Source organism: Schistocerca cancellata, chromosome 9 (genome assembly GCF_023864275.1).
Source record: "Schistocerca cancellata isolate TAMUIC-IGC-003103 chromosome 9, iqSchCanc2.1, whole genome shotgun sequence".
Lineage (NCBI taxonomy): Eukaryota > Metazoa > Arthropoda > Insecta > Orthoptera > Acrididae > Schistocerca > Schistocerca cancellata.
This window is the reverse complement of record NC_064634.1, coordinates 396022089-396034751: the sequence shown is the minus strand read 5'-3', so window position 1 is coordinate 396034751 and position 12663 is coordinate 396022089. Positions and strand designations below refer to the sequence as shown.

The 12663-nt window shown below is 49.6% G+C and overlaps 1 protein-coding gene across 7 annotated transcripts in view; it reads right to left on the bottom strand.

The window, feature by feature from the left end:
- The window catches only part of LOC126100822 (protein bric-a-brac 1-like), a 485405-nt gene that overhangs the window by 222218 nt on the left and 250524 nt on the right, over positions 1-12663 (bottom strand). The window lies entirely within an intron of this gene.

The window sequence follows — 12663 nt, the reverse complement described above, 5'->3', positions numbered from 1 at the left end:
TGTGGGATCCGTACCAGATAGGGTTGATAGAAGAGATAGAGAAGATCCAACGGAGAGCAGCGCGCTTCGTTACAGGATCATTTAGTAATCGCGAAAGCGTTACGGAGATGATAAACTCCAGTGGAAGACTCTGCAGGAGAGACGTTCAGTAGCTCGTTACCGGCTTTTGTTGAAGTTTCGAGAACATACCTTCACCGAGGAGTCAAGCAGTATATTGCTCCCTCCTACGTATATCTCGCGAAGAGACCATGAGGATAAAATCAGAGAGATTAGAGCCCACGCAGAGGCATACCGACAATCCTCCTTTACACGAACAGTACGAGACTGGAATAGAAGGGAGAACCGATAGAGGTACTCAAGGTACCCTCCGCCACACACCGTCAGGTGGCTTGCGGAGTAGGGATGTAGATGTAGATGCTCTACAGAGTGACGACATGTTGCCTTGGCCTCCTAGATTTCCAGAACTGTCTCCAATCGACCAGATATGGGACATCATCATCCGATGACAAGTCCAGCGTCATCCACAACCAGCATTAATCGCCTCTGTATTGACGAAATGCAACAGGCATGGAACTGTATCCCACAAACTGACATCTGGCACATGTACAACACAATATATGCATGTTTGCACTCAACATTCTGGCTGTTACATCGTTTATTAATATACCAGTATTTAACATTTGAAATTGCTCATCTCGCGTTTAAACCTGAGATCTAGTAATGTAAAATTATGGTTCAGTTCTTTTTCATTTCACAAAATTTTAAAGGATTTCAATGTAGTGTCCACTTTTCTCAATAACAGTAGTCTTCGGTAAGTCTTGTTTTCCTGTTAAAACGGCATCATTTTTGTTCTGTCTGATTACTTAGGTCACTAATTAACCTTTTATACCTGGGATTCACAGTTATGTAGAACATTATAAAAGATAACATATTTACGCAAGTGACTGTAACACTTTATTTCACAATTGCAATTTCGGCCTTAGGCCATTATCAATTGCAGATTTTTGTGGCTTTAAGCCATGTCAACTTAAAACGGGCTGACACATTTATATGTCGTTGTCATTACTATTCGTGGCGCTGTTACATATTGCGAGCACACATATCCATATGTCATAAAACAACATAGTCTGTAGACACTCACGTTCGTTAGCCCATCACTAGTCACTTATCAAAGAAATAAGTGACTAGTGACAGACTATGTTTTTTATGACATATGGATATGTATGCTCGCAATATGTAACAGCGCCACGAATGTATTGAATAGTAATGACAACGACATATAAATGTTTCAGCTCATTTTAAGTTGACATGGCTTAAAGCCACAAAAATCTGCACCTGATAATGGCCTAAGGCCGAAATTGCAATCGTGAAATAAAGAAAGCGTTACAGTCACTGGTGTAAATATGTTGTCTTTTGTAAACTTAGGTCACTGTTATCAGAAGCCTCCTCAGTGGCTACAAAATGTTTCCATCGGAGCGTAGAGCTCTGAGAACGAATCAAATTCTGGTGGGCTTGTGTGAGGACTGTAGGGTTGATGAGGAAAGATTTCCCATCCACAGTTCTCCAAATCTCAGCGTACTGGTTCGCCAATATGCGATCGTGCGTTATCATGCAGAATGAAAACTTCAGCTGCAAAAGCGTGGGACCTTATTTGGCGAATTTTCGGCGCAAAACATTTTGCAGAAAGTCTGTGCAGGATCGCCCCGTTACATTGGTTGCCTGAGCATTATCAGTTCCTATCAGTCTATTTCTGTCATAAGCCATAATCATCGTCTTCTTGACTTTGGACTGTTGGCGACGGCAAAATCTCGATCAATATTTCATCTGTAGCAACAATCCTGTTTAAAATCTGATATTCCTGTGTCTCGTGGCGTTGAAGCAATTTGTAGTGCGATTCTCTCGCAATTTGCGTAATTTACTCTTCACCCAGATAACGAGGAACCCATTTTCTCTGTAGTTTCTCTGGTTTGTTTCTGAACACTGAAGAGACAGACAGCCGGTGTGGCCGAACGGTTCTACGCGCTTCAGTCTGGAACTGCGCCACCGCTACGGCCCCAGGTTCGAATCCTGCCTCGGGCATAGATGTGTGTGATGTCCTTAGGTTAGTTAGGTTTAAGTAGTTCTAAGTTCTAGGGGACTGATGACCTCAGATATTAAGTCTCATAGTGCTCAGAGCCATTTGAACGATTTTTGAAGAGACATGTTTCCTCCAACTGCAGTTTGTTCGCGTGATTTCTTTCGACCTTCTTGGAAAATGTTGCCAAGTGTAGTTTCTTGCAGTTATCAGCCGCCCACTCTTTGGGTTGCCTTCAGTACTTGTCCAGCCTTCGCGGAAACGGGAGGACCACCGTTGCACTGTGCATCCATGCAAAAATGATTCATATGGCTCTAAGCACTATGGGACTTAACATCTGGGGTCATCAGTCCCCTAGACTTAGAACTACTTAAACCTAACTAACCTAAGGACATCACACACATCCATGCCCGAGGCAGGATTCGAACCTGCGACCGTAACAGCACCGCGGTTCCGGACCGAAGCGCTTAGAACCGCTCGGCTTCGTGTGCTAGAACGTCGGTGTTATTGACGGAAGAAAAATTGATTTGATTTCCAACGACTGTCATCCGAAGTCTATACTTTCGGGAGATAGGATCTGCTATAGTGGGACCGCGCACGTAGTGGTGCATTGATTTGAAATGATCAGCTATCTCTGGCCGATGTCGGTCGTCGGCGGAATCCACCGATATAGGAGCCACTGCGACCGCAGCCTTATAACGCAGATGTATGAGAAATTAATGAACTGACCATGGATAAGGCGATGTCCTTGGCAGGAGTCGGCGGTTACGCCAAACTGAAGGATTCAGTGTGAGGAGCGGATTCGCTGAGTACTTCAACGGGCCAAATTTGAATCGTCGTTCAGAGTACTGATGACTTTCGGATACCAACTCAGTAGGCTGCTCATCTTCTGAGGTAGCCGACATTTCTGGTGGATGTTCCAATAATTAGATCGGAAGAATTGCCTAGTAGCCGCTGCTGCTCAGTTGGACTTCCCCCACTTCTCCAAGCAAATCGCTGTGACTCCTGCCGCAGTAGGCAAGCGTTTCCCACAGGTTGCGCCCGCAGCGGCACTTGCGTAGTGAGTGAGCCGGGACGTCTGCATTGCGCGATTGGGTGATGCGATCTCGCACGCCTTGTACGCAGCACGTTGCGGGAAATTCTCACAGCTAGGAAAACGTAGCTTAATGTATAGTGCGTCGTTCGCTCTACAGTGACAAGACAGTGGAGATGTTTCCCGACAACGCAATGCGTAACGTAGTCAGCCAGAACTTGAAGTCAGGTGCAACACAACTAGTTTTGGACGAGTGTCATACGTTGCATACTGCATTCTAGTGAAGCAATTGCTGCAAGGCAGGTGAATTTATTATATAAAATCTCTATTAAGTGTGCTGAAACACTACAGGCGCATTTCAGTACCGCGGAAGATAACCTGCTAATTTACACGTGGAGCAGATAATAATGCTCTTCTTCAAGGTCCATCAGCTAACCCAGTAGTCTTCCATCAATACTGTACAGTATATCTATACTTTGGCTAAAGCAAATTTGAAGACACTTCCCAGTCAGCTCATGTGGGCTGAATAGTTAATGTGTTGCTATTTCATTTCCTGGGAAACGTATTTAAGTTTCCTATCGACGCAGAACGTACTTCCTGGGAAACATATTTAAGTTTCGTATCGACGCAGAACGACCTACCCAGATCGCACGGCGCAAAATTCCTGTGAAAACCCGGCTTTCGGCGCAGGTGATACTACGGACAGGCAGTGACGCAGCGATCGGTAAATCCTACGGGTACCTGGGGTTCAGAAATAGTTGAGATCCCACCTGAAAAGACCAAAATGGCGGGATACGGCCAATAACACGGCTACGTTGGATTTCTCACCGTGGTGTTCCCAACTCGCTGCTAGGTGCCACGGGACTTCCAACTCGCTGCTAGGTGCCACAGGACTTCCAACTCGCTGCTAGGTGCCACAGGACTTCCAGCTCGCTGCTAGGTGCCACAGGACTTCCAGCTCGCTGCTAGGTGCCACAGGACTTCCAGCTCGCTGCTAGGTGCCACAGGACTTCCAGCTCGCTGCTAGGTGCCACAGGACTTCCAGCTCGCTGCTAGGTGCCACAGGACTTCCAGCTCGCTGCTAGGTGCCACAGGACTTCCAGCTCGCTGCTAGGTGCCACAGGACTTCCAGCTCGCTGCTAGGTGCCACAGGACTTCCAGCTCGCTGCTAGGTGCCACAGGACTTCCAGCTCGCTGCTAGGTGCCACAGGACTTCCAGCTCGCTGCTAGGTGCCACAGGACTTCCAGCTCGCTGCTAGGTGCCACAGGACTTCCAGCTCGCTGCTAGGTGCCACAGGACTTCCAGCTCGCTGCTAGGTGCCACAGGACTTCCAGCTCGCTGCTAGGTGCCACAGGACTTCCAGCTCGCTGCTAGGTGCCACAGGACTTCCAGCTCGCTGCTAGGTGCCACAGGACTTCCAGCTCGCTGCTAGGTGCCACAGGACTTCCAGCTCGCTGCTAGGTGCCACAGGACTTCCAGCTCGCTGCTAGGTGCCACAGGACTTCCAGCTCGCTGCTAGGTGCCACAGGACTTCCAGCTCGCTGCTAGGTGCCACAGGACTTCCAGCTCGCTGCTAGGTGCCACAGGACTTCCAGCTCGCTGCTAGGTGCCACAGGACTTCCAGCTCGCTGCTAGGTGCCACAGGACTTCCAGCTCGCTGCTAGGTGCCACAGGACTTCCAGCTCGCTGCTAGGTGCCACAGGACTTCCAGCTCGCTGCTAGGTGCCACAGGACTTCCAGCTCGCTGCTAGGTGCCACAGGACTTCCAGCTCGCTGCTAGGTGCCACAGGACTTCCAGCTCGCTGCTAGGTGCCACAGGACTTCCAGCTCGCTGCTAGGTGCCACAGGACTTCCAGCTCGCTGCTAGGTGCCACAGGACTTCCAGCTCGCTGCTAGGTGCCACAGGACTTCCAGCTCGCTGCTAGGTGCCACAGGACTTCCAGCTCGCTGCTAGGTGCCACAGGACTTCCAGCTCGCTGCTAGGTGCCACAGGACTTCCAGCTCGCTGCTAGGTGCCACAGGACTTCCAGCTCGCTGCTAGGTGCCACAGGACTTCCAGCTCGCTGCTAGGTGCCACAGGACTTCCAGCTCGCTGCTAGGTGCCACAGGACTTCCAGCTCGCTGCTAGGTGCCACAGGACTTCCAGCTCGCTGCTAGGTGCCACAGGACTTCCAGCTCGCTGCTAGGTGCCACAGGACTTCCAGCTCGCTGCTAGGTGCCACAGGACTTCCAGCTCGCTGCTAGGTGCCACAGGACTTCCAGCTCGCTGCTAGGTGCCACAGGACTTCCAGCTCGCTGCTAGGTGCCACAGGACTTCCAGCTCGCTGCTAGGTGCCACAGGACTTCCAGCTCGCTGCTAGGTGCCACAGGACTTCCAGCTCGCTGCTAGGTGCCACAGGACTTCCAGCTCGCTGCTAGGTGCCACAGGACTTCCAGCTCGCTGCTAGGTGCCACAGGACTTCCAGCTCGCTGCTAGGTGCCACAGGACTTCCAGCTCGCTGCTAGGTGCCACAGGACTTCCAGCTCGCTGCTAGGTGCCACAGGACTTCCAGCTCGCTGCTAGGTGCCACAGGACTTCCAGCTCGCTGCTAGGTGCCACAGGACTTCCAGCTCGCTGCTAGGTGCCACAGGACTTCCAGCTCGCTGCTAGGTGCCACAGGACTTCCAGCTCGCTGCTAGGTGCCACAGGACTTCCAGCTCGCTGCTAGGTGCCACAGGACTTCCAGCTCGCTGCTAGGTGCCACAGGACTTCCAGCTCGCTGCTAGGTGCCACAGGACTTCCAGCTCGCTGCTAGGTGCCACAGGACTTCCAGCTCGCTGCTAGGTGCCACAGGACTTCCAGCTCGCTGCTAGGTGCCACAGGACTTCCAGCTCGCTGCTAGGTGCCACAGGACTTCCAGCTCGCTGCTAGGTGCCACAGGACTTCCAGCTCGCTGCTAGGTGCCACAGGACTTCCAGCTCGCTGCTAGGTGCCACAGGACTTCCAGCTCGCTGCTAGGTGCCACAGGACTTCCAGCTCGCTGCTAGGTGCCACAGGACTTCCAGCTCGCTGCTAGGTGCCACAGGACTTCCAGCTCGCTGCTAGGTGCCACAGGACTTCCAGCTCGCTGCTAGGTGCCACAGGACTTCCAGCTCGCTGCTAGGTGCCACAGGACTTCCAGCTCGCTGCTAGGTGCCACAGGACTTCCAGCTCGCTGCTAGGTGCCACAGGACTTCCAGCTCGCTGCTAGGTGCCACAGGACTTCCAGCTCGCTGCTAGGTGCCACAGGACTTCCAGCTCGCTGCTAGGTGCCACAGGACTTCCAGCTCGCTGCTAGGTGCCACAGGACTTCCAGCTCGCTGCTAGGTGCCACAGGACTTCCAGCTCGCTGCTAGGTGCCACAGGACTTCCAGCTCGCTGCTAGGTGCCACAGGACTTCCAACTCGCTGCTAGGTGCCACAGGACTTCCAACTCGCTGCTAGGTGCCACAGGACTTCCAACTCGCTGCTAGGTGCCACAGGACTTCCAACTCGCTGCTAGGTGCCACAGGACTTCCAACTCGCTGCTAGGTGCCACAGGACTTCCAACTCGCTGCTAGGTGCCACAGGACTTCCAACTCGCTGCTAGGTGCCACAGGACTTCCAACTCGCTGCTAGGTGCCACAGGACTTCCAACTCGCTGCTAGGTGCCACAGGACTTCCAACTCGCTGCTAGGTGCCACAGGACTTCCAACTCGCTGCTAGGTGCCACAGGACTTCCAACTCGCTGCTAGGTGCCACAGGACTTCCAACTCGCTGCTAGGTGCCACAGGACTTCCAACTCGCTGCTAGGTGCCACAGGACTTCCAACTCGCTGCTAGGTGCCACAGGACTTCCAACTCGCTGCTAGGTGCCACAGGACTTCCAACTCGCTGCTAGGTGCCACAGGACTTCCAACTCGCTGCTAGGTGCCACAGGACTTCCAACTCGCTGCTAGGTGCCACAGGACTTCCAACTCGCTGCTAGGTGCCACAGGACTTCCAACTCGCTGCTAGGTGCCACAGGACTTCCAACTCGCTGCTAGGTGCCACAGGACTTCCAACTCGCTGCTAGGTGCCACAGGACTTCCAACTCGCTGCTAGGTGCCACAGGACTTCCAACTCGCTGCTAGGTGCCACAGGACTTCCAACTCGCTGCTAGGTGCCACAGGACTTCCAACTCGCTGCTAGGTGCCACAGGACTTCCAACTCGCTGCTAGGTGCCACAGGACTTCCAACTCGCTGCTAGGTGCCACAGGACTTCCAACTCGCTGCTAGGTGCCACAGGACTTCCAACTCGCTGCTAGGTGCCACAGGACTTCCAACTCGCTGCTAGGTGCCACAGGACTTCCAACTCGCTGCTAGGTGCCACAGGACTTCCAACTCGCTGCTAGGTGCCACAGGACTTCCAACTCGCTGCTAGGTGCCACAGGACTTCCAACTCGCTGCTAGGTGCCACAGGACTTCCAACTCGCTGCTAGGTGCCACAGGACTTCCAACTCGCTGCTAGGTGCCACAGGACTTCCAACTCGCTGCTAGGTGCCACAGGACTTCCAACTCGCTGCTAGGTGCCACAGGACTTCCAACTCGCTGCTAGGTGCCACAGGACTTCCAACTCGCTGCTAGGTGCCACAGGACTTCCAACTCGCTGCTAGGTGCCACAGGACTTCCAACTCGCTGCTAGGTGCCACAGGACTTCCAACTCGCTGCTAGGTGCCACAGGACTTCCAACTCGCTGCTAGGTGCCACAGGACTTCCAACTCGCTGCTAGGTGCCACAGGACTTCCAACTCGCTGCTAGGTGCCACAGGACTTCCAACTCGCTGCTAGGTGCCACAGGACTTCCAACTCGCTGCTAGGTGCCACAGGACTTCCAACTCGCTGCTAGGTGCCACAGGACTTCCAACTCGCTGCTAGGTGCCACAGGACTTCCAACTCGCTGCTAGGTGCCACAGGACTTCCAACTCGCTGCTAGGTGCCACAGGACTTCCAACTCGCTGCTAGGTGCCACAGGACTTCCAACTCGCTGCTAGGTGCCACAGGACTTCCAACTCGCTGCTAGGTGCCACAGGACTTCCAACTCGCTGCTAGGTGCCACAGGACTTCCAACTCGCTGCTAGGTGCCACAGGACTTCCAACTCGCTGCTAGGTGCCACAGGACTTCCAACTCGCTGCTAGGTGCCACAGGACTTCCAACTCGCTGCTAGGTGCCACAGGACTTCCAACTCGCTGCTAGGTGCCACAGGACTTCCAACTCGCTGCTAGGTGCCACAGGACTTCCAACTCGCTGCTAGGTGCCACAGGACTTCCAACTCGCTGCTAGGTGCCACAGGACTTCCAACTCGCTGCTAGGTGCCACAGGACTTCCAACTCGCTGCTAGGTGCCACAGGACTTCCAACTCGCTGCTAGGTGCCACAGGACTTCCAACTCGCTGCTAGGTGCCACAGGACTTCCAACTCGCTGCTAGGTGCCACAGGACTTCCAACTCGCTGCTAGGTGCCACAGGACTTCCAACTCGCTGCTAGGTGCCACAGGACTTCCAACTCGCTGCTAGGTGCCACAGGACTTCCAACTCGCTGCTAGGTGCCACAGGACTTCCAACTCGCTGCTAGGTGCCACAGGACTTCCAACTCGCTGCTAGGTGCCACAGGACTTCCAACTCGCTGCTAGGTGCCACAGGACTTCCAACTCGCTGCTAGGTGCCACAGGACTTCCAACTCGCTGCTAGGTGCCATAGGACTTCCAACTCGCTGCTAGGTGCCATAGGACTTCCAACTCGCTGCTAGGTGCCATAGGACTTCCGTCCAACCAATTTTACGCTGTGGGTTTGTCGACCAGTCTCTCACCCACTGCTGATTTACGCCATTCACCGGCAGCAGATGCGTTGCCACCGTTTTGTTTCTGTGTAGTTTCGACGGCGTAAGCTACTTGAGTTCTATGCACTATGAGTAATGGAAATACACCGCGCAACGAAAATTAAAGGATAACTTTTTTTCTAAACCCAATAATTGTCTCCCACTACAAGGCATAACTTTGAAATTTGACTCAAATGTGAAAAAAGCCACAGCTTAAAAGTTAATGTGAAGGGTTGTGGGGTCACATTGGCACCACATTTCACCACAATTCTTCCCGACGCCACCAGTGATGTGCCATACGTTAGGAAGGTCGTCACAGTCCCTTAACGCCTCGGGGAAGGAGGTTGCTTGATTGGCGCCCTTTATGCCACGACCTAAAGCCTATTCGTGTAGATTCTGAGCGGCTGCGTGTGTAAAATTTTCTCCTCGGCCACTAAAGAAAATCACGTCATCTCAACGCGCCGCGTCGCGATTTGTGCCTCCATCGCAGAAGCGTCATAAGAAAGGGTGAAATGTGGGGAGAGGCGCTGTTACGATCTTCCCATCGTGTGGCATGGCTACAGTGCCGTTGGGTAGAATGTGGTGAAATTTGGAGCCAATGTGACATCAGTAAGAGACCTTACAGCTCACAGGAACTTGTTTTCGTCCTTTTTTCGCATACATCGACACCTGGCTGTTGGAAGCGTCGCGTTGTCGAGGCCAAGGGTGGCGTCGCAGGGCGGCAACTTTTGCAACGTTACAGAGGAAGGTTGTAGGTATGTTTGAGCCAAATTTCACACTTATAATTCGCAATGGCTGGAATTACAACGAAATGGAAGCCTTATCTTCTCAAGGACGGTCATTGCTACAAGGTACACAGGAAATGTGCTGAGTATATGACCTGGTTGTCCGCGAGTTTCGAACAGGATAGGTGTCCAGGCCGTTTAATCCCTTCAGGCCTGCATTTTTTCTTGAGAAGAGAAAATTTTTCTTTATTCTCTTCTGCTCTTAGCTGATTTTTTAATGATTTTGGGCGCAAGAGTCATACACATACGTACTCGTTTTCGAAACATACTTAGCACACTTTGCTTCTTTTTATGGACTAAAACGATTTCGAAATATTCACTCTTGTAATAAACTCGATAAACACCATGCAAAATAAAATAATAATAATAATAATAATAATAATAATAATAAGTACCACATTCTAAGTACCTGGGAGAAATCATCCAGCCATCAGGGATCAACCTAAAGGCCAATGAGGAAAGAATAAAAAAACTACAGGAAGCATATAAACTCACGTGGAACTATTATAACAAAAAGTCCATATCCATTAACGCAAAATTGAGGCACTACAACACTGTCGTACTTCCGAAGGCACTGTATGCATCTGAAACAACACAAATAGGTGGGCAAACTAAAATCAAAGAAATAGAGAAACAAGAAAGGAAAATTCTCAGGAAAATTTTTGGCCCGATACAAGAGCGAGGAATCTGGAAGAGGAGACCAACATCAGAATTATATAAATACACAGACATGATTACGGATACAATAAGGAAAAGAAGAATGCAGTTGTATGGACATATCCACAGGATGAATGAAAACAGAATTTCAAAGCGAATTCTTAAAGTAGTAAACGATGCAGAAAATGGAACTGAATTCAGCAACATCATCAAAAAACATAAATTTGACACCACAACACAGAAGAGACCAGAATGCAAATGGGCAGCGGAGCGAAAGAAACAACACAGTGAACACATGAAGAAAATTTGGGCTCAGAAAAAACAAACAATCATCATAAAGGAATTGAAGCTCAAACGCTCTCTTTAAATGGGAATAATCGAAAATAATAATAATAATAATATTCAGTTATACAGGAAATATAACTAACTAACCACTTCCGTGTATTCTGGCGGCCACTAGCTGCTGCGTACAGTTACATTCACTTGTTGATATTTTCATAGTTATGCCCAACAGGTGGCAGCACTTACGCAATCACGGCTGAACAGCAACATTCTTGCCCACCTGACGAGCCAGATGTCCAGACTGAAAAACGAGTGTATAACTGCTATAAATGATATATTTGAAATTGACGTAAGATTCCATTGGCCACCTTCAGAAAAGAAGATCACAGATCTTTACAGAAGGTTAAAAGACGTAAGGATATACAACAAGTCTGGGGATGAATGAAGGTATTTAACACCGCTAGTTTTCTTACAAAAAATTCAGTGAGAAATAATAATTCACAAAATAAGACAAGAAATTTAATAATTTGCTGCAGTAATGTTATAGAAAGAAAAAAGGTAATAAAAACAACATTAAAACATGCCTGTGTTTATGTGCACAGGCAGTCCGAAGCCTGGAGAAAATATGAAGCGGATAACATTACAAAATGGGCGGCGGAGCCTTCCCGCTGTTGCGGTTTCCTCTCACTATCTGAAAATCCAGCGCTAAAATATTTGTGGTCGGAAACACCACGCTGACGTCACGAGTCGCAAAGCATCGCGAGAGCTCGGCTGCATCCGGAGCCCCCGAGAGATCAATATGTCAACGAAAAAGTACCCACTAAAGGTCTTATCTTAGTAGTTTGCTATCCAGCACGTATTAATTGCAGTTAAGGAATTATCAAACCCTTCTGAAACAGCAACTCGCTCCCAGCCGGAGATGGTCACTGCAATTCGTGCAGACCTATAGTGTCACGTGCTGTGCCGTATGTCACAGGGCTTGTATCTTTCTCTGACCCCGTCGCAAGGCCCTCGCTCAGAAAGCCCACAACAATACCGCAGAGGGACGTAGTATGCGAAGGTTCCCGATAGGCTACATCAGAAATCAGAAGCAAGCAGCGGATATTAGCTGAGAAAGTTACTAGTGATAAAGGTGTTTCGATACAACTTTATTGCAAAACATTCCCAAAGACAGCACTTTTAAAACTAATAGTAGAAAAAGTACTTATATTTTAGCAACTGAGATATCGCAAGATGGCTGTCGGTAAAAGCTATCAATTAAGCTACTCAGACATGCTGTACGATGCATATGAATGGCGCAAGGGCGAACTATTATAACTGTACGATCATTAGTTTGTAATCAGGAAGCAGTAAGAAACATATTGACACCTAACAGTACTTCAAGAAGAACTACAGCAAAGGCTTCATACTAGTACATTCACATTTGATGTGATGATAATACTGAAGTACGTGAACTACTAGAGAACAATACGAGAAATCACCAATCTGAATGTTCTAGTAGAAAGCTGAGAAATTTATCTATTAGAACGACAACATACACAGATGTAAATCAACGGATGTCTATCAAATGATTTATATGTTTCTTTTGTGCGAATTCACACAATTAGAAATGACACTGAACAGTCAATCTCATGAACTAATTAAGTAGGATCCACCGCTTAGTCTTGTTTCTCTTGTTCATTATATCTATTGTATATGACAAACTTTATTTATGATTTTAATTGACGGTTTAATGTGAGTATAGTACGCAAACCTATTTACTGAAGCATTAACTAATTTTTGTGCCAGCAAACTCCTTGCCAGATGGGGGTGGTACAGGAACATATTATGGACTATGTGCAAATAGAAGATAGGGTATCTGCTGGTGGCAGTAATAACGCAAATTTAGCTGACGAAATGTTTACGAAAGGAAAAGATTGTGTTTTATGATACTTACATTGCAGCGCCGCGTGGTTTCCATGACTAAATTCATTCCGACTA